Genomic DNA, 26,876 nt, shown 5'->3' on the forward strand with positions numbered 1-26,876 from the left:
CACAGGGGTAGGTCCCAAGGGGACAAATGGTAGGAATGGAGGAGTGGATGAGGGAGTCATGGAGGGAGTGGTCCTTGCAGAAGGCAGAGAGGGGAGGAGAGAGGAATATTGTGTCTAGTGGTGGGATCATGTAGTAAGTGGCATAAATGACAAAGGAAGATATGTTGGATGTGAAGGCTGGTGTGGTGGTAGGTGAGGACAAGAAATCCTGTCCTTGTTGCGCATGGGGGCAGAGGGAGCCATAGCAGATGTGTGAGTTATGGAGGATATGCAATTGAGTGCCGAGTTGATAAAGATAGAGACTTGTTTGAAGAAAGAAGACTTCTCTGATGATCTGGCATGGAAGCCTTCATCCTGGGTGGAGATGCAAGGAGATGAAGAATTGAGAGAATAAAATGGAATCCTTACATGGGACAAAGTGCGAAGATGTAGTCGAGGTAGTTATGGGAGTTGGTAGGTTTGTAGAAGATGTCTGCCAAGAGTTTACCTCCTGAAATGGTGACAGAGAGATTGAGGAGAGGGAGAGTGTTACTAGAGATGAACTAAATGAATCTGAGTTTGCATTGGAAGATGGCAGTAAAGTGAATAAAGCCAATGACCTCATTGTGGAGTTCACAACGAGCCTGAAACATCAAAATATATCTTAGCCTGTATCTTTGATTTTTATAGATACTGTAAAGATCTGCTGAGTTCTTTCACATTTCGATATGTTTTTAACTACAATCTCAGTGTCTGCAGAAGTTCATGTTTCACTCAAGATGTTGGCAATGACAAATTTGAAATATTGTGTGCAGTTTTGGTCAGCTAAAGACTGGAAAGTTATCAATAAGATTGAAAGAACCAAGAGAAGATTGATCAGGATGATGCCAGGACTTCAGGAATTGAGTTACAGCGAAAGATTAAACAGGTTACAATTTGTATGGGGACATCAATACTGCTGATCATAAAGCCCTGCAATAGGTAGTGGAGACAGTCCAGGACATCAGAGGAAAAACCCTTCTCCTGTTATGTCTCTGTGTTACTTGGGAGGCTTCATAAATAACTTAGAGATGCAAGATTCAAGTAACAGATTTTACTTACTGATGCCTTCCACAATCTCAGGAAACTGTTCACAAGCACATACACCCCACAATTTTGCACTATACTTACTAGAGTGAGAAGGGTATATCCTTATGTGGTTTCAAAATAGTTGACATTATCCGGACTATATAATATCCCTCCTTCTCTTTTTTTAAAAACATTATTTAATATTTTCAAAACAAAAACTATAACAAAATCCATAATATATAAATGCGAGCTACAACTATCCCACCCCTCCCCCCACCATCAACAGACCCCACAACAGAAGCATTAAAAAATAGAAAAAAAATATATACATCAGTTTAAGATATTACTAAATTCATACATTTCAAATAAAGTGACCACATCTTAACAAAAAAATCATAATTATCATGCAAATTATGTGTTATTTTCTCCATATAAATACAGGACCTCAACTCATTATGCCAACGATTAATATTTATCCCAATTTCGTCTTTCCAGGAAGTCGCAACACATTTACGCACTGTAAAAATGTAAAAATGCTGTCTGAAACCTATCTAACCCCAAGTCCATAAATGGAACAATGTAGCCCATCAACATTTTTTTAGGATCTGATAAAAATTGAATTTTAAACAAATTTTGGAGAAAATCCCTAATTTTATACCAAATGATTGAACTTTATCACAAAGCCAAATAGGATGTAAAAATGTTCCAACACATGATCCACATCTAAAACACAACACTGAATTACTAAATCCATATTTTCTCAATATCTCAGGGGTTAAATATGACTGATGCAAAAAATTATAATTAATCATACTATATCTTACATTAAATAATATATTCTCGCCATCAAAACACATAATCTCCCAGTTAGCCTGATTGATATCACAAATTAAATCATTTTCCCATTTAATCCTGGATTTATCTACATTTATTTTATCCATAGTATCTTGTAACAACACATACATCTCTGAAATAAAAGCTTTATCTGAAAAATGAGAAATTATAAACTCAAATTTCGTTAAATTAGGAATTTTAATTTCTCTTCCAAAATTATCTTTCACTAATCCTCTAATTTGATAATAAGCAAAAAAGAATTCACTGAAATCCAAAATTTCTCTCTAAGTTGATTAAATGATAAAAATATACCCTCTTCAAAACAATCCTGCAATAACTTTATTCCTTAAATGTGCCAATTTCCTAAAAATCTGTTATTCAATGAAAAAAAAATCAATATATTTTGATATGTTGGGGCCTGAACTGATATTTTACCTTTAATAAATTCCATTTTGCTCAAATCCCTAACAAATGTTTCAAAATCGGTACATTGTATCTCTGTAATAAAACAGAATTCCATTTAAATACAAATTGATGTGGACAAGGTTCCAATATACCAGCTAATTATTCCCTAGCCCAACTAGGGGAGCACAAAACATCTAACATATGATCAATAAATCTTAATTGAGCTGTTTCATAATAATTTTGAAAATGGGATAATTGCAAACCTCCCAAAGCATATTTCCAAGTCAATTTATGCATCACTACTTTAGCTAATTTTCCCTTCCATAGAAATTCTCGAAATACTTTATTTAAGTCTTGAAAAAAAGATTTCAAAAGAGAACAAGGAATCGATTGAAAAAGATACTGAATTTGTGGAAAGATATTCATCTTAATACAGTTTACTCGACCTATTAATGACAAAGGTAAATCGTTCCATTTAATCAAATCAGCTTTAATCTTTCTCATTAATAGTACATAATTAGGGGGGGTGTAATCTCGACCTCTCTGGCCGGACTTTTAAGTACCCGTTTTTTAACCCTTTGTTTTCAAGTTTAAACCTCTTAAATTTTAGTTTAAAGTATTAAGGAACTAGTATGGCCATTAATGGTAAAAAGATTAAACCTCAAGTGCAGAAGAAGTTACATTTTCGAAGTACTGAAGATTTGGGGCCTAAGCAATTTGGTACAGCCTCAGGTTTAATTTCTTCAGTGCCAAAACTACAAAGCCTGCCTGTGGGAGCTAAAAAAAAATGTCTACTACTCACCAAATGAAGGATAGCGCTGTAATTACCCATTCTCTGGAAGAAGGTGCATGTTCCCATGTAGTGGATCCCGATTCTGGAAGCCTGCTGATTTTAACGGAGGGAGCATGCAGGAAGACAACTCCATTGTCTGAAATGTTTTTGGCAATGCTCCAACCTGAAGATTTTGATCTCTTCCGCGATTTTTTGCACAAACAACGAGCTGCGGGGAGGGAAGCAAGCATCGATCCCCTGAGGAAGTCGAGGTGCCGTCGCTGGGAGTCCAGACCCACAGTAAGACTGTTAAAATGCCTTTTGTTGAGTTGCAGCAGGAGCTGCAGTTACCTGGTTCTGCCACTACGTTAGAGAAAGCAGGGCTGAGCTTTTCTGAATTACAATGTAACCATTTAAATGCTGTCATTCAGCCTGTAATGAATGAGTTGGCTCAAAGGATAAGTTCAGAAATGAATACAGTTAAAACACGTGTAGAAGCATCTTGTGAAAATTTTTTAAAAATTCAGTCTGCTTTTTTGGAAGGTCAACAACAAGTGGCTTCTAATACAGAAAAAATGTTGAAGGTTGAAAAATTTGTTATAGAATTGCGAGAATGTGAGAAGGAGTTAGAGAGGAAAATAGACTATTTGGAGAATCAAAGTAGAAGGAATAATGTGAAAATTGTCGGTTTGCCAGAAGATATGGAAGGACAAGATCCTCTTCATTTTTTTACAGATTGGATCCCACAAGTACTAGGGCAAGAATTTTTTTCTGAAGGCTTGATATTGGAAAAGCTCACAGAACTTTAAGGAGATGACTTTTACCTGGTCAGCCACCGAGACCTGTAATAATTCGATGTTTGAATTATTTGGATAGAGAACCAATACTTTGACTGGCAGTGCAAAATGCGAGAAAACGACAAACCTATCTTGATTTCTATCTTGATTTGAGTCAAGAGGTCATTCAACATTGATGTCGATTTAATCCAGTTAAAGAAGTTTTGTGGCGTAAAGGTTATAAGTCTACTTTTCGCTATCTGGCAGTGTTGAAGGTGTTTCATGGAGACTATCAATCTCGGTTTTTTGAGGATGATCATGAAGCAATGATTTTTGCTGATCCATTGCCTGATATAAGAGGATAAAGATGTAGTCCACCAATGTCTCCTAAAGAAAAATCTGGTTGTTCTGGAAATGGAATAAATGGTAGAAATGGGAAAAATAGGAATGGAAAGAGTCCAACTTCTTTTGAAATGGGATCTTCGAGTTTGGAACCTCTTGGATGAATAGCAGAAACTTTTTATTCTTATTTTACTTTTTATGTTATTATGATATTTTGAGATTTTTTTTGTTCAGCTGGGGAGGAAGAGATTTGTTCTAGGTTCTATTAGTCATCAGCCACTGGTGGGTGATCCACACCCAAATTTTGTTTAGGGATTACTACCTTTTGGTAGTTTTTTTTTGGGGGGGGGGGGGTTTGTTAATTTTTTTTCTTATTTTTTGTTAACTTTTCTTTTATCTAGCTTTTACTTTGTGAATTTTTTCTCCTATTGGAGGGCCTATATACGATGATTTGAGTTTTTATATAAAGATATTAATGGTATTTAGTAATATTAGTAGATATGTTAAAGTTGAGGTTTGCTACTTTTAATGTTTGAGGTTTAAACAGTTTGATTAAGCATAACGATGGGGGACAGTTATGGTATTGATAAGAATTCTTTGTTTCTTTATTTTTAAATTTGATCTTTGGTAAAATGTGTGTTTGGTAGCAATATGATTTTGTCTGAAATGATTAAATTTGAGACTTTTCTTATGGTTATATTTCATTCATGTTTTAAATATTATAGGGATGGTATGGATAAAAAGGATTGGGATAAATCCAAATCTGTATAAGATTAAAATGCCTTTAGATCTAATAGTATCTTTATTGGGCAGTTTGCAACCTCTGAAAGGTTTGGGATGAGATACATTTCAACTTGCTTTTTTATATTTAGCATTATTTGTAGTATGTGGAAAGATACAAATATGATTGATATTAATAGATGGCATAATGAGATAACATACTGTTTAATAATGGAAAAAATTACATATGTTTTGTGTGATAACTATAGCTTTTTTATTAGTAAGTGGTTGTTATATTCAGAATATTTACATTTTGATTTATGTTGATTAGATTTTAATATGTATGTTTAATTTTTCCTTAATTTTTTTTTTCTTTCTTTATGACTCTCCTTAGGAGAGCTGGCCGAAGGGGGGTGGGGGGGAAGGGTTCTTTTTTTTCCTTTCTTTTTTTGTTTTTTTTCTATAAAATATAACGTTTATGTTTTTGGTTTATTGTTGTATATATTATTTACTATTTGTATTTTGAATGAATAAATAAAATTTAAAAAAATTAATAGTACATAATTTAAATTATACAATGATTTAATATTTGCATCAATCATTATCCATAAATACTTAATTTTATCAGTCCAATGGAATTTAGTAATTTGTCTACACTGGTCATAATTTCCTTCAGAAATTGGTAATACTTTGCTTTTATCCCAGTTCATTTTATATCCTGATAATTTACCATATTGTTCTAAACATTCTTGCAAGTAAATTAAAGATCCTTCCGGATTAGTTAAATATATCAAAACATCATCAGCAATTAGATTAATCTTATATTCATCATCCTTATACCTCTAATATTCTTATTCTGCCCAATAGCTTGAGCTAATGGTTCGATGACCAATGCAAATAGAGCTGGCGACAGAGGACAACTTTGATGAGTTGAATGCGATAATTTAAAGAAAGAAGAAGTTTGACCATTTGTCGCCACCGTAGCTACAGGATTATTATATAATGCCTTCACCCAACCAATAAAAAAGGGTCCAAACTTATATTTCTCCAAGACTTTAAATAAAAAATTCCATTCAACCCTATCAAAAGCTTTTTCAGCATCTAATGCAACTACCATCGATAGGCTAGGTTGCTGACATGAAGCATTGATCAATGAAATCACTCTAAGAATATTATCAGAAGTATACCTATTTTTGATAAAACTAGCCTGATCAGCATGTACCAATTGTGGTAAATACTTAGCATGTCTATTTGCCAATAATTTTGCTATTATTTTATAATCCACATTTAATAAAGAAATTGGCTGATATGAAGCTACTTTCAAAGGGTCACTATCTTTTTTTGGTATATTGCACTTAAACACAAATCTGGTAAAACTTGTTCCTTGATTACCTGATGAAGAACGTCCATAAATAAAGAGGACAGATCATCATAAAAAAACTTTATAAAATTCAACAGTGAACCCATCATCACCTGCAGACTTCCCGTTAGGCATTTATTGAATAACATCTTTTATTTCTAAATCTGTAAAAGGAGAATCCAGTTTCCTCACATCATCTTCCCTTAATATTGGCAAGTTTAATTCTGACAAAAAAGATTCAATGGAACCAGCTTTTCGAACTCCCTCAGAAGCATATAATTTCTGATAAAATGATAAAAATTGGTTATTGATTTCCTGAGGTTTAAAAGTAACTGAGTTATCTTTCCTCACAGCGTTAATAGTTCTTGATGCTTGTTCTGTTTTCAATTGCCATACCAAAACTTTATGGGCTCTATCCCCTAACTCATAATAACATTGTTTAGATCTTTGAATCAAACATTCAAATTGATATGTTTGTAGTGCATTATGTTATAACTTCAATTTAGTCAAAACTGCCTTATTATCCTCTGTACAATTCCTCTGAATATTTTTTTCCAAATCAGCTATCTGTTTTTCCAATGACTGAGTCTCCACCAAAAATTTCTTCTTTTCCTTTGATACATAACTAATAATTTGACCACATAAAAATGCCTTCAAAGCATCACATAGAGTAAAATTACTCTGAACTGTATTCCTATTCAAATCTAAAAAGGAAACAATTTGATCCTTAATGAATTTTACAAATTCCGTTTTTTTCAATAACATTGCATTAAACCTCCACCGAAAGGATTATTGAATAATTTCTGGCTCAACACAATAAATGAATAACAATGAACGATCAGAAATTATTCTATTCTTATATTCAGCTTGAATAAAACATGATTGTAAATGTGCTGATACCAAAAAAAGTCAATCCTTGTTTGAATGAATCATGACACAAAGAATAAAATGAAAAATCTTTCTCAGTAGGGTTTAACCTTCTCCAAACCTCTTTCAATTGTAAGTCTTTCATCAAATAAACCAATTGGACCACTACACAATTTTTGGAGATTTATCCAATAGTGATCTAATACACAATTAAAATCTCCTCCAATCAAAATATTTTCTTTAGCTTGACTTAAAATTAAAAAAAAGCTTCAGACATAAATTGTTCATGATCGATGTTAGGTGCACATACATTCAACAAAGACCATGACACAGCAAAGAATTTACAATTAATCATTAAAATTCAGCCTGCTGATTCCACCGAGGATTCAAATTCAAATGGTATTTTCTTATGAATCAGGATCTCCATTCCTCTCGCTTTCAAATTAAAGGAAGATGAAAATACATGAGTGACCCACTCCCTCTTCAATTTCAAATGTTCTCTTTCAGTTAAATGAGTTTCCTGCAAAAAAGCAATATCAACTTTCATCTTTTTTAAATAGGCTAAAACATGTTTTCGCTTAATCGGATTATTTAAACCCTGCACATTAAATATTGCAAAATTCAAACTAGACATTGTTATCATGATAAAATAGAAACAAAATTAAAAACCCTCTTTCTATTCCTTCTATCCGCAAAAAAACCCCTCTCCAATAAAAAAATTGAAGTTCCTCTTGCTACGTATCCTTTAAATTATACAACCACTAGACCCCTCTCTAAACAAAGTAAAACTTACATAAATAAAAATGTTTTATTTTATAAAAGGAAACTACAAAAGTAGTAATTCCCCACTGAAATGGGTGTGAAAAGAAATAAAATCTCTCCCACAGGTGGCGGACAACTTTCGAAGCTTCAGCGACCTCCATTCCACCAACCGGACATAAAATTAAGTCTAAGTCAGCTCACAGACCGAATGAATTCAATCCCAAAGCTTGTTCCGGATCATCAATATCAATCAAACTCTTTGGCATGTTTGCCTTCCCGTTCCCATTTCCATTCTTCTTATCAGGTGTCTTCCTCTTAGGTGAAGAGTGCCTTTTAGTAGTCCTGTCTGGCAAAGAAGTGGAAAAAATTAAAGCATCATGATCCCTCTCAAAAAACTGTGATTGGAAATTACCATAAAAAATCTTCAAAACTGCAGGGTATCTGAAATAAAATTTATAAGCCTTCCTCCAAAGCACCTCTTTAGAGGAATTGAATTCTTTACACCTTTTAATAATTTCTTGACTTAAATCCAGAAAGAAAAATACCTTATTTCCCTGTGCCATCAACAGAGACTGATATCTACATGTAGTTTCGACTGCTACTCTCAAAATAGTTTCCCTATCTTGGTGCCATAAACAACGGATCAAAACAGCTCATGGAGTTTGACCCGGATATGGTTTACTTCTTAAGGTCTAATGTGCCTTATCTATTTCCAAACCTTCTGGAAAACATTCCAATCCCAGTGCTTTAGGGATCTACTTTTTAATTTTTTTTATTGGATCCGAACCCTCAATCCCTTTGGGAGTTCCCACTATTTTAACATTATTCCAGTGGTTTTGATTTTCCAAAGAATCTATCTTCTTCAATAAGTCCTTCCTTTGAATTTCCCATTCAAAAAAAGAATCTTCCACTTTTTCTATTTATTCTTTGTTATGATCCATTTGTTCTTTACAAACTTGAAAGGCACCTTCCGTTTTCTTAAAATTGTCTTGAACTGTATTCACCATATTCAAGCATCTCTCAACATTAACATCAACATATATCAACATCAGCTTTAACGACAGAGATATCTTTCTTAACAGAAGAAACTTCTTCACAAATATTCATTTTTTCAGTCATGTTCATAAATCCATAATCAATCTGAGTAGACATTTTACCCATTTAATGAGCTATAGATTCCAAAATTGTAAAAACAGCATCAAAAGTAGTATCACTAGTCTTGAGGCCTACCTTCTTTCACTTCAGTAACAGTCATGACTCTTCCATTTCTTCAGTTTGAAAATATGCTTTTCCTTGTTGTTCCTTTGATTCTGGCATCAATTTCATCACCTTACTTCTGGTCTGCATGCCTACAGATCCAGACCCGACATGTTCAGGCCACTGCCGGCCAACTTCGCTGACAGCCCAGACCCTGTACAAAAGATCGCAGACTGGAGAAGCACCATGCATGCGCGTCTTCTGACGCGCTGCCTCGGGCCTCCACACTGCCAGGACATGCAGCGGTGTCACACGTCAGGCCCGACACTATAGACTCCGGCGACTCTACAGCCCGCCCGTCATCGCGGGCCTGCTGATCAAGATAAGAGGAAAAAATTGGAAGCCCAGTGCCATCTTGCGAGGGCACCGGGGTAATACTTAAACGAGCTGGAGTGATTTGCTGCTTAGGTGGCTGTCCAATTGATTCCATGGATTCTACTTGGTAAGTAGGTCTCATTTCTTCAGTACTCTTAAAAAGAAGTTTCTTCTGAATCTGTGCTTTCATTTTTTTGTATTAGCAGCCATTGTAGTCTATTAACATTCAGACAACTTCAGAGCAAACTTTCCAGACTTTTTAAAATATTTTAATTCGAGTATTTATTAGACAACTGGGGGAAGATGGAATTATACTTCTTCTTCCTTTGCCATCAGGCCACACCCCCAATATCCCTCCTTCTCAAGATAAAGATCAATTTAGTGTGCTTTATCACTTTCTTTCCAGTGCAATTTAAGTAACTGAACATGTACACTAATTTATATACACAACTATTTTTAAATAGCTATTATCAATATCGCACTGGCGATATTTGATTTAAATTTAATAGAGGTTATTATTTGGATTTGGCTGTGACCGTTGGGCTCTGTGTTGCTGGTACAGGTGGAGGTGATGTAGCTTGTTGTGCTTCACCTGACAACTGCTGTGTTGATGTTTTTGTATTAGTAGTTGTGGTATCTTCACTTGATATCTCACTTCCCTTTTTCATCTCACCAGATATCTCGTGAAGGTGTAAGGATTCTATGTCCAGTATCTAGGTGTCAGAGACCTCATTGTTGTTTCCTTTTATGTCGTGGATCTTCTAGTCTTTTCTCTTCACTGGTATTACTAATTTCTTCATTCCAGATTTACACATCTTTACCCAGAAGTTTGTTTTACCACAGGCTCTATATTCAGAACAGTAAGCAGGGAATTTGTTTTAGTCATCAAAATGGTGTTGTCTACAGCATTTCCTGCAAGCCTTGGGGGGGGGGGGGGGGGGGTGGGGGAGGGTTGCACTTTTCTGATTGTTCTTTATAACATCAACCTTTCCTTCTCTTTACTGTGGATGGGTCTACATAGATAGGGATTTCATTTGCATCCTCATGGCTTTTAAGGCTCTGGCTGTGTCTATAGCTTTGGCTAGCTTCAAGCTACCCTTCGCTATAAGAGACTTTTGCATTTCGGGATGGGCACATCCCCATATTAGTTTATCAACTAATCTTTTCTCTATATCCTTAAATCTGCATTTTAAAGCAACAAATTTTAGTCTAGTGAGGAAGTCATCAACAGTTTCATCAGTCTCTTGCATTAAGCCTTGAAATTCATAGGATTTAATTCTATGATTAGAAACAAAGGTTAGAAGCAAACTTTGCAAATATCTGCTCTGTAAGCTTCCAGCTATTAAACAAGTCAAGGCCTCCCCTATCCAGAGAAGTATATAACTGCTTTTGCATTTTTAACATACCTTTTGATTGCTAAATTGCACTTCTGCTGAAACTTTTTAAGTGATTCATCAATGTCTTCAGCCATCCAGTCCATTACTGGTGAATTGCTGTTGCTCCAGCCACTTTTTTCAGTAATGTTTTTGCCTCTTCCTCCTTTCATATTTCAGTAACCTACAATCAATTGTATGGTTTTATTCCTTTTCTCTTATACCACTGCCACCATGTTATATCTCTGAGTTACTTGGGAGACATCTTAAATAACGTAGAGATGCAAGATCCAAATATTAGAAGAGACTTTATTAACTGATGCCCTCCACTATCTCAGAAAACTGTTCACACACACACACACACACACACACACACACACACACACACACACCCACACACCCACACACACACACACACACATGTCCCACAGTGCACTACAGTTACTACAGTGAGAGAGGTGTGTATTCTTACATGGTTACAAAATAGTTCACATTATCCTCACAGTCCCCCATCAGAACATCTACAGCAATTGAATTATTCTTGACCTTTTCTTTCCATTCACCTAGCAATCCCTATGCCATAGGTGCTCTGTGATTGGTAAGGGATTGCTTAAGGAGGTAGGTGAGTGGAAAGAGAAGGTTGAGAATCACTGCTCTAGACTGAATTGTTGCTGAAATATTTTGCTTCAGAAAAATTTTTATTGGCTCATTTCCTTTGGAGTTATGAAACCGGGCACATAACAAGTCAATTAGGGTCGAAAGTGGTTTTCAAACATTTTCTTTCCACCCACATACCAACTTAAGCAATGCCTTACTAATCACAGAGCACCTTTGGCATAGAGAATACTTAAAGTGATGTATGAGTGGAAAGAAAAAGGTTGAGAGCCACTGATCTACAGAGGAAACTGTGTGGAGCATAGCAGCAGTCATTAAGAATTCAAACCACCCTGCGCATACTCTGTTCTCGCTGCTACCATTTGGAAAGAGGTGCAGGTGCCACAAGACTTGTACCACCAGGTTCAGGAACAACTGCTACCCCTCCACCATTGGACTCCTCAACTATAAACTCGATCAGGGCCTCATTTAAGGACTTTTACTTTTGCACTTTATTGATTTTTTTTCTTTCTGTATTGCAGCCAGTTTGTTTACATTTCTTCATTTGTTTACTTGTGAATTTTGTCTACAGTTTTTATTTGCACTATCAATAAGTAGTAATTCTGCCTCACCTGCAGAGAAAGGAATCTTATGATGTCATTATATGTACTCTGACAATAAATCTGATATCTGAAAAAAAAATCTGAAATCTTTATTCCCTGGAGCGTAGAAGAATAAGAGGAGATTTAATAGAGGTATACAAAATTATGAAGAGTATAGATAGAGTAAATGTAGATTAGGCTTTTTCCAGTGAGGTTAGGGGAGATGAGTTCAGGGTGAAAAGTGAAATATTTAGGTGAAACATCCAGGGGAATTTCTTCACAAAGAGAGTACTGGGAGTGTGGAACCAGCTGCCAGCGGAAATGGTGAATGAGGGCTCATTTTTCACACTTAAGAAACATTTGGACAGGTAGATGGATGGGAGGAGTATGGAGGGCTATGGATTTGGTACGCATCAGTGGGATCTGGCAGAATAATAGTTTGGCACAGACTCGAAGGGCTGATGGGCCTGTTTCTGGTGCTAGTGTTCTAAGGTTCTCTTTGATTCTATTAGGTGCTACATTAAAGATTACAGTAAAAGATAAGTAAGTGTTGAATAATATGGGGCCTTAAAGGCATGCACACAGGAAAGGCTCTTCAGCCATCAACCACCCATTTATGTAAGTATGGACAGAAAATTAGCTGACTAACAATGATGGCGATTTGGAATAAATATGTTTTTTTGGGTTGTTAATGAGCAACTAGCGAGGTCAGTGCAAGAATCTCATCTATTTACATTCACATTAATAACTTTGAAGGCAACTTTCAGGGTGGACCAGCTGAAACTGTGGACCAGTTTCTGTGCAGTCGATTCTAAGAAGGGATAATGAAGATTGTAGGCAAATATGCTGACAATTAAAGGAAAGGCAACAAATAAATTTTTGAGAAGAACAGAACAGTTCCACAAAGGTATATGGATAAGTTAAGTGATTTGATGGTGCATAATTTTGTGGCTCAAATTTTGACAAAGTGAAAGGTCATGGGGAAGAGGCAAGAAAGAAGAGGTGACGATAAGATCAAAACAACCAACATTTTGTCCAATGACAGAGGGAACACAGTGAGTCTTGCTCCTATCTCCTATTGTTCTGAGATTTCAACTCAAAATAACGACTAGGATTTATTTTCATTGGATGAATTCCTTTGAAGTGATGATTGAATTAATGCCATTTAATGTGAAAGGAAAACTTAAATTATCTTCATTGAGGTGTGTTCTGTGTGTGTGGAGGGAGGTGAGTGCAAATGCAGCAACTGTGTGGAGATAATATAATTACGTCTAGCTAGCGCTCAGAAACTTCCATCTCTTTGATCTGAACTATTTCCTTTCCTTGCAAACACATCGTTGAAAATGATGTTCCTCATCATCTTTTAATAATCTATTTAGCACAGAACTGTGATGAATTACTCTGTCGGCCTCTGAATTCAACAAAATATTTCAAATGCAGGCATCAGGAAAAAAAATCTGCTGTCAGTGATTTCAGATGCTCACTCCTCTGTAAATAATAACATACTTAGTAAGTGATTTCACTATCTACACATGTGAAGAACGAGGAGTATTCTCTTCTAAATGACCTGCTTGGTTCAGCTTTGATCTATTAGTATTTGTTTCCTCAATAATGGGGTCAGACAAATAGTGCACGGTTTACCACTGGTTCCATTTCATTGGAAATTCGAAATTTAAATGGTCTAACATTATATTTAAAATTTAAATTTCATTTAAATTGATTGACTTTGGACATATTTTATATTTTTCTGTTGCAGTTGCTATAGAACAGCAGCTTAGAAATTACTCAACTGATAATAGTCAATAGACAATTGATATAATAGTGCAAAATCAATTCATGGAAGTCTTGCTCTATTGAAAATATTTTGGAAAGGTGGCTAATTGGATTCAAAACTTGCTTGATGGCAGCAACAGAGGGTGCCAGTGGAAGGTTGTTACATAGATTGGGGGCTGTAACCAGTGGTGTGCGGCAAGGATTGGTGCTGGGTCCACAATTGTTTGTTATCAATATAAACAATTAGATGGCAATGCAGTTAACATGATTAAATTGTGTTAACTATATTACCACTCAAATGTAGTTAACTCTACAAATCTGGATGGCACCAACATTGGTGGTTCAGAGGGCAGTGAGGAAGCATATCCAAGTTTACGACAGGATCTAGATAAGTTTGGAAAATGGCCAAAGGAGTGGTAAATGGAATTTACTTTGAGAAGTGAGAGATGCTGCACTTCAGTAAATCAAACCAGGGTAAATGGTAAATGGAAAAGTGTTGGAAAGTATTGCATGACAGAGAAACCTAGTGGTATGTGGGCATAGTTTCCTGAATGTTGTAATCCAAGTGAACAAGTTGGTGAAGAGGATGTATGGCACATGTTCATACATTGGGTAGGGTATCAATTGGCATAGATTGGACCTCATGATTGAGCCTTACAAGACGTTATTGCTCTTGGAATACTGTGTGCAGTTCTGGTCATCCACTTATTGGAAGGACATTAATCCTGTAGGATTCTCTTCCTTTCTCTCAATTCCTCTGTCTCCTCTCCATCTGCTCCCAGGATGTGACTTTCCATTCCAGGACATCTGAGATGTCCACCTTCTGCAGAAAATGTGTTCCCCCCCCCCTCCCTGACTGTCATTAATTCAACCCTCACCCACATATCCTCAGTTTCCTGCATATCTCCTCTAGCCTCTTTCTCACCTGACTATTAGACACAACCAGCACAGCATTCCATTTTTCCTTACCTACCACCCCACCAGCCTCCACATCCAACATTATCTGCAAATTCTGCCACTTGCAAAGTTATCCCAACACTAGATTACATCTTCTCTTTCCCTCTCTGTCAGGATGACTCCCTCGTCCATTCATTGCTCCTGATTAATCCCACACTTGCACTTGCACCTCCTCCTAACCACTCTACGGGACTCCAAATGATCCTTACTGTAAACCTGGAGGGTTCATTTACTACATCCAAACCTCATGATGTGGCTTCCCCCATGTCGGGGAGACTGTGCGCAGACTGGGGGCCATTTTGTTGAGGACTTTTGCTCTGTCCGCTGCAACAGCAAAGACCTCTCTGTGGCCAACCACTTAAATTTCTCACCTCTTGGCCCTGTTGGAGGAACATTATCTTGGCTGTCTCCAGCTAGATGGCATCAATATCCAATTTCCATCAAAGGTTTCTTTCTTTCCATCTTCTTTCTCTCTCTCCTTCCTCCAGCTTCCCACCCCTTCCCTTTCTTCTCCTCTCAGAATTATCTTTCTTAGCCCTCTACTCTCCTTTATCATCTCAGCTTCTTTCTCTTCAACCCACCCACCTGTATCGGCCTATTACTTGTCAGCCTGTGTTCCTCTCCCTTACCCCAAACTTTTCATTTTGGTGTCTGATTTGTCGGACTCCTGAAGATGGGCTCAGACCTAAAATATCAACGCCTTTCATTTGTAATAGATGTTTCCTGCTGAGTTTCTCCAACACTTTTGTGGAGTGAACTTGACCCCGGCATCTGCAGATTTGCTTGTTGACTCAGAGCCTCTGTGCTGTTTTTCCCCACCAAATGCATTTTATATTCAGTGAATTGGAACTCTGTTGATGTACTGAAAATTACAGCAAATCCTAGACTCTTTTCTGCAACTTCAGACTTCCAAGATTAATATTTTTCAAACTATCATTATCTGAGGATAAAAAATAAAATCTTTTAAAAGCTAAAATTTGAAAGGTTTCAAATGACAGAGAAAAATGTATATTAACCTCCCTTTCTCAGATGTAGACTATTCCACAGTATGTTTCCAGCACCTTAACATTCTTCCTCTTAGGAGTTATACCCAGCTCAAAAATGTTCAGATCAAACAGTGAAGTCAACATTTTTCACTGAATCAAGAATGTGAAATCAAGCTGATGTAACCATTTCAGGAGCAGGATGACGTGGAGAGGTTTGAAATATCACTGACCGAGATTACCAACCAGGACGAATGCCCAGAGATGTCATTAGATATCAACTGAGAACTTTCATTTCTGCTACACCATCAATAAAATAAATTGACTCTGAAGTTATCTAAAGTATGATAGACTAGAAACATAGCTGGAATTCTGGACTTCAAAGGAAATTTAGGATTTTTGTAGTTTTATTTGGTTTACATCAGCATTTAAAAATGGAAAATTGCTTCTGAGATCTGGACATGCCCTTCCAAAAGGTTGTGAACAGTGTGGTGTGTTTGAAAGAGTATGCATGCACAATGACTGAAGGTCAACTGGCATCTGAGCTAGGCCTCTTGTTTTCCATCTGTGCATTTGCACTCAATGTCTCACCACAACCACAGATATTACGAGTCTTTTTGTGTTAAAAATAAACTGTTTTTAAAACTCACCTGTACTTAGTCGTGAATTCCTTGAATGCATCAAAGAACCCACTTAGCCTCAGAGCTGCATTTTTTTATGGACAGTAGTCACTACATTTTGTCAACAGAAATTTATATTTGGAATATTTAGAGAGGAAACAGTCCGAAGAAATGTCTTTGGCTTGGAGTGATACTGAAAACATTATGGTGGCCATGCTGGAAATGCCAAGAACAGGCTGCTGACAGCAATCTGCCTCCATTGGTCTGAGGGTCCAGAGCTGCTAATCTTAGAGCAGAATGTCCTATAGACATGTTGGTAGAGCCATTTCCTGAGAAACAGCGGTGGAAACTTGCTTGTTTACAGCAGCATATTACAGTCATCAGAAGCAGTAAGATTACATTTGTGGACTCCTGTGTATCTATTTACTTTGAACACAGTTTGGAAGTTCTATGGCTTGTCCATTGGGGGGACTGTTGATTTTGTGCTCATGCTGTGAGAGTTTGGTGCTCAAGCTCGGATACAGACACTTAAAATGGCCACCGCTGCCGCCGCCGATGTCACCGCTGAGGCGTAATTAAAACAACTGTAGAAAGCCTTGACTGATCTTAAGGTCAGGAACTTGGAAATGGTTGAAGGTGTGTCACAAAATGGTAGTGAAAAAGATGAAGATGCAAAGGATGTATAATTCCAAATGGAGAAAGAGTCAAGTATTAAGGCAACATTTGACTTGCAGGATGAAATAAAACCAGGTGACAGTGTGTCAAATGTTGGAAGCAGGAGAAGCAAACAAAGTTCTTCTGGATCAAGCTCCAGAGTTCCCAGTCCAACATCTGCATGTTTAAAGGCTCAGGCTGTAGTGGCTGCCCTTGTTCCACCACAAAAATGACTTAGGAATAAACATGCCTTAGAAGAAGGAGAAGGAGGGAAAATAGAGCCAGCTGGAGCTGGATGCAAACATTGCTGCTAATATGGCTGAGGACAGGGTACTAGATGTCTCAAAAGGATCCAGCGTTCAAAGTAACTTATCTGAAGTGTCAATGGATTGGGATCATATCTGGAGAAAGAACAGCAGGAAAGGAAAACATTTAAAATGTTAAGGCAGATTCTTTTTTTTTTAACCACAGTTACAAGACATGAATACACATAGAAAAATTCTCCCAAGGCATGGTGTTACCAATCCACAAGCACCAATGGTAACAACAGCAGGCAGAGCTATGGCTCAAGTCCGGTCTATTGCCGCAGCTCCCTTGACACTTCAGTCAAGCATCAGAAATCCGGATGAAATTGCACACATGACATCTCCAGCTACATTACCTGCTACAAGCAATGGTGAACAGAGCAATTTATTCTCATTAATGGAAAAGCAAAATGAAATCATTACATCATTAATTCAGTTACAGTGTTTCTCTTCCATGCCCAAGAAGGAGGTTCAGGTTTTTGATGGTGATCCCACTTCAGTACCAAGTGTTCACAATATTGAAATCAAGAACAAAACCACAGTGATTAACTCTATTATCTGGAACAGTACACAAGTGGACAGCCAAGGGAACTTGTAAGGGGTTGCCTACATATGGCCTTGGACAGAGGATTTATGATGGCTATGAGGAGCATTTTGGCAATGAACATAAATTGTGACAGCTTATATGGAGAAAACTCTTTCATGGTCACCAATAAAACTGGAAGGCACAAAGGCTCTCCAAGCATATATCCTCTTTATGAGGATGTTGTAATGCCATGGAAGATATTGACTACATTCATGAGCTTAACATGGCTGCTAATATGCGAGTCGTCATAAGGAAGTTTCCATACCGACTGAGAGATATGTGCAGAACTGTGGGTCTATGAATAAAGGAAAAGCACAATCGAATTACCTTTAAGGATATGGTGGATTTCCTTGAAAGGCAAGTGAGGATTGCAACACAGCCAGTATTTGTAATTATCAAGGACTACTCTCCAACAGTGAGCAAAGACGTAATGTGGTGCATGTCACAACCTCATCCAAGATTAAAAGAAAGTATATTTGTTACCACAGTGTCAGTTGCACATAAGGAAAAAGATAATGGAACTGGGGAAAAAAGGAGCGTTTGCCCTATTTGTTTTGTGAGGGTAGACATCCTTTGGAGATGTTTCCGCCGCTGGAAAAGAGGGAACATAGTGAGAAATTGCTTTCCGAAAAGAAAAGAGAGTATGTTTTGGCTCTCTGTGAATAGGACACATAAGCAAAAACTTCAGGAAATGATTCACCTGCAACAGATGTAGTTTAAAGCATCCCAGAATGCTGCATATCCACCAAAGAAAGAAATGGAAAATGAGCAAGCAGAAACAAAAGAAGCAGCTGTAAACAGTGCTACAGCTCAATCCAAACAAGTGGTCTTTTTGCAGCCAGTGAAAATAACTGCAGATTTTCAATAGTGTCTAAACAAGTCAAGGCTAGGAAGGGGAATACAACAGTTCTTGGATTTAGTATCAATATCTACCAAGCTAGTCGATGGTCATTATTGCATTGTGTTACCTTTAAAGAAAGGAGAAATATGCATACTTGAAACAGAGAGAACAGAAGGAAATAAAAGGCAGTAAATAGATGTTCCTTCTGTTGATTGATTCAAATCCTTCTGGGGAGCCTCTGTTCAGAGTATGTGTTAAGGAAAAGTCAACACTGCAGCAAAAGACTGTAAATAAGAAAGCACTTATGAAGAAAAAAAAGATCAATGTGAAAATAATGAAAATCATACTGCAAATACAGCTGGTGATTATTCCTGTAAAACTGAATCTGAGGCAAGACGAAAACAAATGACTGAGAACAAATCTGAAGGTGGCTTCTGTATCCCAAAATATAGATGACACTTTCCTATTCTAATATATCCTCATTTCAAAATGTGATCTTCCAAGGCGTGAGCTATGATATTCTGAATTTTGATCTCTTTAATCCAACAAATCAAACGCTGTGGCTGTTATTTTATGTAGCTTTAATTTGTTGACAAAATGGATAATCATTTTGCATAGCTTCAGATTAAGGCTTTCATAATAAAGCATTTACTATAAAATGAAAATACACAAACTTTAAAGAGATACAAAAGATAGAGATAAACAAATTTAAAGAGACAAAATCTTCAAAGAAAAATTTCACGCTCACGCTTCCTTATCTGGTTGAATAAAGATCAAGTTGTTAGTCTTGGTGGATATTATGACATATGACATCATAGACACTATGGTAACACTACAAACAATAGTTCTCTTAAAGAGACAGGCACAAGATTAACTAAGTTAAAAACATAGTGTTACATAGTGACTATGATGTCATATGTCATAATATCCACCAAGACTAACAACTTGATCTTTATTCAACCAGATAAGAAGGAAGCGTGAGCGTGAAATTTTTCTTTGTAGTTCAATGAAAAAAAATCTCACAGCATGCAGAAAAACTGGTGAACACAGAAAATTGCACTGAAGGAATAAAGGAGCATTTGGCAGCAAAACTGGTGCAACTACCTTTAGAGAACAAAATGCTAAAAAGGACTTGGAAATATTGGATAATCACGAAAACAGCAACCAGAAAGATTTTAACTTTGTACTTGGAAACAAAACTGATTTTCAGAAAAATGGAAATGAAAGATTCTAATGAATCTTCAGTTTTGAAAGTGACCAAGAGAAAAGGCCAAGAGCAGTTGACAAGAATGGAGATTTATTTAGAGATAGAATTCACAAAGTCAGGGAGCAGAAGAAAAGAATAACAGCGGAAGAACTGAGGAAAGGGATTCAGCCATATCAAGATGCATACAGTTGGAGGAGATTTAACTTTTGAAAGAAAACAAGTCATTGGTTAATAACACAAGATAGTTGAGTACAGAAAACAATCAAGAATATACATTGAAGGCCCAGCTAATAACGATACAGAGATACAGTGTTGCATTTCAGCAATGTAAAAATCAAGATGAAGAAATTCAGACAGTCTGAGTTTACTACAGTAGGGCTGAAAACAGAAGTATCAATGCATCACATGACCCTTTCGCTCTGGGTCAAATTACTAACTTCTCAGAAGATAATGGAAGAATTGCTTTCCTATTGAAAGAATTCAATGCAGAAAGACAACTTAATAAAAGGCTTCAAAATAAACTGTCAGAAAATTAGACAGAATTGGAAGTTGCAAGATTGGATTTGGAATTGCAGGGAAAGTCTGCATTTCTAGTTGAAGGAGCCATAAGTGGAGTCAGCCTGCTTCTTTACAGAAGAATTCTACAAATGCCATGGCTGTTGATGAGTTTGAAGAACCAATATTGTTTGAATCTTCCCTTATCTATGACCAACTGTGAAAAAGATGAACAAATCTGTTGCTGGAAAGATTAAAGAGACTTGTTCATTAAAATCAAGAGGATCAAATAAACCTCCTTCAAATTCTGGTTCTAAGATTGTTTATCTTTTAAAGATGATGATGTTGTTATTTGAACAGTGCATTCGAGTTCTTCAAAATAATGTGGACTCTATTCACAAAGGTGCAGAAGTGCCTTTTGTAATCTTTGAACCTGTATTGGAGTGGTGTACCCCTGATCAGCTATGTCATATTAAGTACTACAAACTGGTGTTAGTTGAAGAAACCGATCATTTGTGGCTAAGACACTACCAGAAAGACTTTAAAAATCAGGACAGAAATGGTAACATCAGACACAGCAAGTTCTGCCTTCTAAGGGAGATGGAATAACTTTGACAAGCCCAAACTGACTTTATTTTCATTTTGGGACCTTGCCTCTTAACTTCCACACAGGCTACATATTTTACTTGACCAAGTGATGCTAAAGATCACTCTTTTCAAGGCTATATGCTGGTAACCTCTGGCCTTAGGAAGAATGAAGAAAGAAGATCTAAGTAATATTGGAATTTACTGTACAGTATTTGATTATTACTTATTATTACAGTGGTGCACCGTAGACGAGCTCTGCATATGAGATTGGAGGTCTTCCTTCGGAGCCGTTCGAATGCCAAGCAGGACCCACAGCAGCTCGTCTGCCCAGTTGGGTCCTCTCAGCCGTGCCATGAGAGCTGCCTTGAGGTATCAGTGGAAACATTCTACGAGTCAATTCGCTTGGGGATGATAGGTCATTGTTTAGTGGAGTTGAATCCCCAAGCAGGTCACTGGATGCGCCCAAAGGGCGGAGGTGAACTGGGCGCCTCTGTCACTAGTAATGTGGGCTGGGACGGCAAAACGTGTGACCCAGTTCACGAGCAGGGCTCTGGCGCAGGACTCAATTGAAGTGTCCCTGAGGGGGATGGCTTCTGTCCACCTCAGTTGTCCATCAGGAGGTAGCTGGCATCCCTGGATAGGGGGCCCACTATATTGACGTGGATACATGGATCTGAAATGGTGCTGAAATTTGGATGCTTGGCAATGCGTGCAGTTCCTCGCCATCTGCACCACCTGTTTACTCAACCCATGCCAGATGAAGCATTCTGCTACCATGTGCACCATTATCTTGAACGAGGGATGAGCCAGGTCATGGATCGCCTGGAAATCCTCCTGCCTTCAATGCGGGGCCACTACTGAGTGCGGCGAGCCTGTGGAGACGTCGCACAGGACCGTATCGTGGCTGCCTGGCAGATTCAGGTCCTCTAGGCTCATGCTGGTGATGGCGGTTCAGAAGGCCTGTGTCTCCTCATCATCCATCTGGGCATGAGTCAACTGGGTGTAGTTCAGGCTGGGGGACAAGTTGTGAATGGATGGTCTGGAAAGTGCGTCGGCAATGACATTGTCCTTACCACCCTGGTGTTGGATGTCAGTAGTGTACTCCGAGATATAGGAAAGGTGTTGTTGCTGCTATGCTTACGAGGTGTCTTTAGCCATGGTGAGGGCCTGAGCAAGTGATTTGTGGTCTGTGAATGCGGTGGACGGTCTGCCCTCCAGGTAGTAGCAGAAGTGCCAGATCGCGAGGTGCAAGGCCAGGAGTTCTTGATCAAATGCGTTGTACTTCAACTCGGGTGGTCGGAGGTGCCAGCTGAAGAATGCCAGGGGGCACCAATGCCAGTCAACTTCTTGCTCTAGGACGCCTCCGATGGCCATGGAGGATGCGTCCACAGAGAGTGCTGTATGGGCGTCAGGTTGGGGATGGGCCAACAAGGTGGCATTTGCGAGGGTGGCTTTGGTCTGGGTGAAAGCTGTCTTGGCCTCTTTCGACCACTCCAGTGTCTTTTGCTTAGAGGCGATCAGGGTGAACAGTGGGTGCATTAAATGTGCGGGGCCCCGGGATAAAGCAGTGGTGGAAGTTGACCATCCTGGTGAACTCCTGCAGGCCTTTGAGGGTGTCCGGCTTGGGGAACTGCTGTATGGCCCTGATCTTGTCCTGTGATGGTGCTGCTCCATCTGTGGTGATGGTATGGCCCAGAAACTGTAGTGACTCTTTCCCGAACTGGTATTTGGCCACGTTGACGGTGAGGCCAAATTCTGCCAGGCAGGCAAACAGTGCGTGAAGGTGGATCTTGTGCTCCTGGTGATCTCGACTGGCGATGAGGATGTCGTCAAGATAGATGAACACAAAGTCCAAGTCTCTGCCCACCATGTCCATGAGCAGCTGGAAGGTTTGGGCCATGTTCTTCAGGCCAAAAGAATTCAAACAGGCCAGACGGGATGATGATGGTGGTCTTGTCAATTTCATCGGGGTGTACGGGGATATGGTGGTAGCTCCTGACTAAGTCGACCGTGGAGAAAATCTTGGCGCCGTGCAAATTGGCCATGAAATCTTGGATGTGTCATTGAGCCAGCGTAGTCCCCACACGGGAGCCAACCCCCAGAGGTCTTGGGGACCATATGCAGGGGAGAAGCCCAGCGGCTCTCCAGCCTGCGGATGATGCCGAGCTCGGAGGCAGGAGAGCTTCTCTTTCGCCAACTGCAGCTTCTTGGGCAGCAATCATCTGGCCTGTGTGGCGATGTGGTGGTGGATGCCATGTTGCGGCATGGAGGTGGTGAACTGTGTTCGTGAGATGGCGGGGAACTTGTCAAGGATACGGGAGTACTTGTCCTTGCGCGTGCAGACGGTTGCTATCCCTGGCCTGTGCACATTGGACGGCTCAAGACAGAGGGTCTGGAAGTTACGGGCATGCACAAGCCTCTTGCCCTTCAAGTCGACCAACAGGCTGTGCGCCTGAAGGAAGTTGGCCCCTAACAATTGTTAGGTCTGCTTTGTTCGAGAATGAGTGAGTCAGACACCAGACTGAGTCGAAATCAAGGTTCTTTATTACTGGATTGTAACACTTGCAACTAACAGTGTTAGTTGGAGAAGGCGCATTCTCCTGATATCAGCAAGTGGTGTTTTTTTTATACCTCAAGACGCACACTTAGTAAATTATCATACCATTACACTGTCCAATGAATAAGCTGTTGCTACCCTTCACTGTTAGTCTGCTGCTCATCAGCTTGTTAGTGCCAAACTTATCTTGAGCGTACAAGGTCACACCTGCATCCTGTTACCCCTTAGTACTGGGTGACTCCTTCTCCGGTCCCATCTCATGATGTTTTTACCTTACAATCCCTCCTTTTTCCTCTTTAGAGGACAATCTTGCCCTGACTATGCTACCACCACGTTACATTAGTTCGCCTATTATTGCCAAGCTCTATACGGGTTCTGTTCACGGGGTTTTTTGGCTGGTGGGTGAGGACCCCCCCCAACCCTCTTTAGCGTATACCCCCCATCCGTTTCCCCGATCCCATTGCCCGTTTACAAGTTTTCTCCCCGTTTGCCCCCAAGCAAATAACTAGCTATCCCTTCTAAGCATTAGTAATTAGTTAAGATAAAAGTTAACATTTGTGCTACAATCTATTTTATAATATTTGTTCTACAATCTATTTTATAATCCCTCCTCCCCGTCACATTCTCCATCAGACTCCGGATCGATCTCAGCAATTTTTGACGCCTCCTGTGACGTGAGATAGTCCCGCTCCGTAGCTTGTAGAGCTTGATATTTTGGAGGTAGCTCATCGCGGTTGGCAAAGGCTCTCTCAATGGTCCTTGTGACCAACGTTCGAATGCATGGAATACAACAACAGCCACAAGTGATAAAAATGGATACAGAAATGAACAATCCTAGGAAAAGTTGTCCCAACATTGTGCCCCATTTCCCAAGCACTCCATGTAACCAGGACAAAACAGGGTTAGAGACTCCAGATTGGGCTTTTAATTCCTTCGCCAATGTCTTAAGTTTTGTCAGCCCCTTAGTGAGTGACCCATCTGGCCCTGCGTTATTAGAGATAGAAGTGCAGCATAGATCGAACTGGAAGATGCTATCCTTGTCTTTATCTATCTTCAGAATAACTTTGGCCTCGCATGGATCCGAACTACTCTGTTGGCTTGTTTGGCAACCCATCAGCAGGAATGCCCATACGGCCCTCGGCATTGTCCACATGAGTCTCATCATATTTTCCAATACTCGCTACTTGTTGTTTTGCCTTCGAGCAAAAGGCAAAATGATGCCAATTATTATCCCCTGGTTTGTCAATTCTTACCAACCAATCTGTCACGGCGGTAACAGTGTATGGTCCAGTGCATCTAATTTCAGTCCAATATACCTTCCCAGGTTTACAGATATACACCAGGTCTCCCTCCTTCGCTGGAACTTCTTAAGTGTCCGGGTTCTCCTTGTTTGCATTCGCCACCTGTTGTGAAACTAAAGCAACCATATTACCCAGCATCTGCATATAATGGTCCAGTTCCACTTCCCTTTCTTCCCAAATCTTTACCCAGCCTGGATCAGTCTTTGGACCGGGCATGGGTCGACCCGTTAGAATCTCGTGTGGTGACAGGAAGGTATCTTTGGCTTCTCTTGTCGCATAGACATCAGTACTAATGGCAATGCCTCGACCCAATTCAACCTGGTCCCACCCAAAACATTTCCTAATTTGGATTTTATCGTCCTGTTTGCCCTTTCTACTAGCCCCTGGCTCTCAGGCCTATAGACACTACCGAAACGGTGTTTGATCCCTAAGTATTCTTCAACCTGTCGGATCAGCTCATTCTTAAAGTGGGACCCATTATCAGAGCATATTCTGCTGGGGACCCCGTAGCGAGGTATCAACTCTCGCATCAGCCAGCCTATTACACTATCCGCATCCTCCCTCTTCGTTGGGACAGCCTCCACCCACCGTGAGAACCTATCTACCGCCACTAAGAGATATCGGTATCCTTCCTTTGTCCTAAGGTCAGTACCCATATCTGTATAGTCAATATAGATCTCTTTCCATGGGGCTGTCGGTACTGGAAATCATAAAAGCGGGTGGGGTAAGGTGATCCTTTGGTTATGCCCATTGCAGATAGTACATTCAGCTCTAAAATTGTCAATGTGCTCGCGTAAGTGGGGATTCCACCAATGTTGTTTAAGCGTATTATAAGTTTTGGTGGCGCTAATGTGAGTCGGCCCATGTGCTTCTTCAAATAATAACGGAAGTAATTGGCGGGGGGCAACTATCGTACCTATTGGGGAGCGCCAGACATGTACTGTCCGATTGTCATAGATGATCTCCTGTCGTGTAGCACCGCGTTTCATCCATTCCTCTTTCTCACTTGGGCTAGCTTTTTGCTGTATTTCTATCAGGTGTTCAATATTTGATGGGGGTCCCTCTCCCTCCTTCTCTTTTTGGTCACTCAACTTGCTACTATTTTCTCTTCTCTCTAATTCCTCTTTTTTTGCCATTGGACCTCAGAATCATCCCCTGTAGAGGTTCTTGATATCCAGTAACCTGTTTGGCTGCTCTGTCAGCCGCCGTGTTTCCTTTCCCTTCCTTTGTGTTTTGTAGGGAATGGCCTGCCACCTTAATTAGGCTTAGAGCCCGGGGAAGCATGACTGCCCTGACAAGTCTCCGTAAAACCAGATCATGTCGGAGAGATCAGAGTACATACATAACATCACATACATCCAGAGACTGTGAGCGAGAGAGAGAGAGAGAGAGAGAGAGAGAGAGAGAGAGAGAGAGAGAGAGAGAGAGAGCACAGCGAGAGAGAGAGCACAGCGAGAGAAAGAGATAGAGAGGCAGATACACAGAGCATGAGAGATAGCGAGAGAAAATGCCTTGCACTGGCCCCACTGGGAGAAAAGTCTTCAGATTAACACTTCCGTTTCATGTTTACACCTTTAAAAGGTTCTCATCCTGTGATCACTGGTCTGGATCAGATTGGGTTTCCCACCACTGGGAACCACCACTCCTTCCTTCCCTCCCACCTCGAGTGAGCTACGCGTCAGCCCACAATATCTGCCCTGATCCCACAATGGTGGGGGTGCGGGAAAGAGGGAGGGAAAGAGGATAAAACAGGATCCCATTTGACGTGGAGCTGGAATTGTGGGCACAAAATTAAAACCAAATTGTATTTCTCTGCCCTGCCCCACCTGGGGATTTCAGGGCAGCACTGCCACAGATTGGGATTGGGAGGGGGAGTGGGTGAGAGAGGAGGGGGGGGGGAGAAGAGAGAGAGGGGGAGAGAAAGGAGGGAGGGAGAGAGCAAACCCGGACACTTCGTGGCTGGAAACCGGAAACAGGCACTTT

The 26,876-nt window shown here is 39.5% G+C and overlaps 1 long non-coding RNA gene across 6 annotated transcripts in view; it reads left to right on the forward strand.

Moving 5' to 3' along the window:
- Positions 1-26,876, forward strand: part of LOC138757357 (uncharacterized) — a 116,266-nt gene that overhangs the window by 22,184 nt on the left and 67,206 nt on the right. Inside the window, exon 3 of one of the 6 annotated variants that reach the window (XR_011353532.1) lies at positions 9,241-9,584. The exons of the other annotated variants lie outside the window; for them this stretch is intronic. This is a non-coding gene — a long non-coding RNA (uncharacterized lncRNA). The remainder of the gene's footprint in view (positions 1-9,240; positions 9,585-26,876) is intronic. 6 annotated transcript variants of the gene reach the window in all.

Source organism: Narcine bancroftii, chromosome 3 (assembly GCF_036971445.1).
Source record: "Narcine bancroftii isolate sNarBan1 chromosome 3, sNarBan1.hap1, whole genome shotgun sequence".
NCBI classification, from domain to species: domain Eukaryota; kingdom Metazoa; phylum Chordata; class Chondrichthyes; order Torpediniformes; family Narcinidae; genus Narcine; species Narcine bancroftii.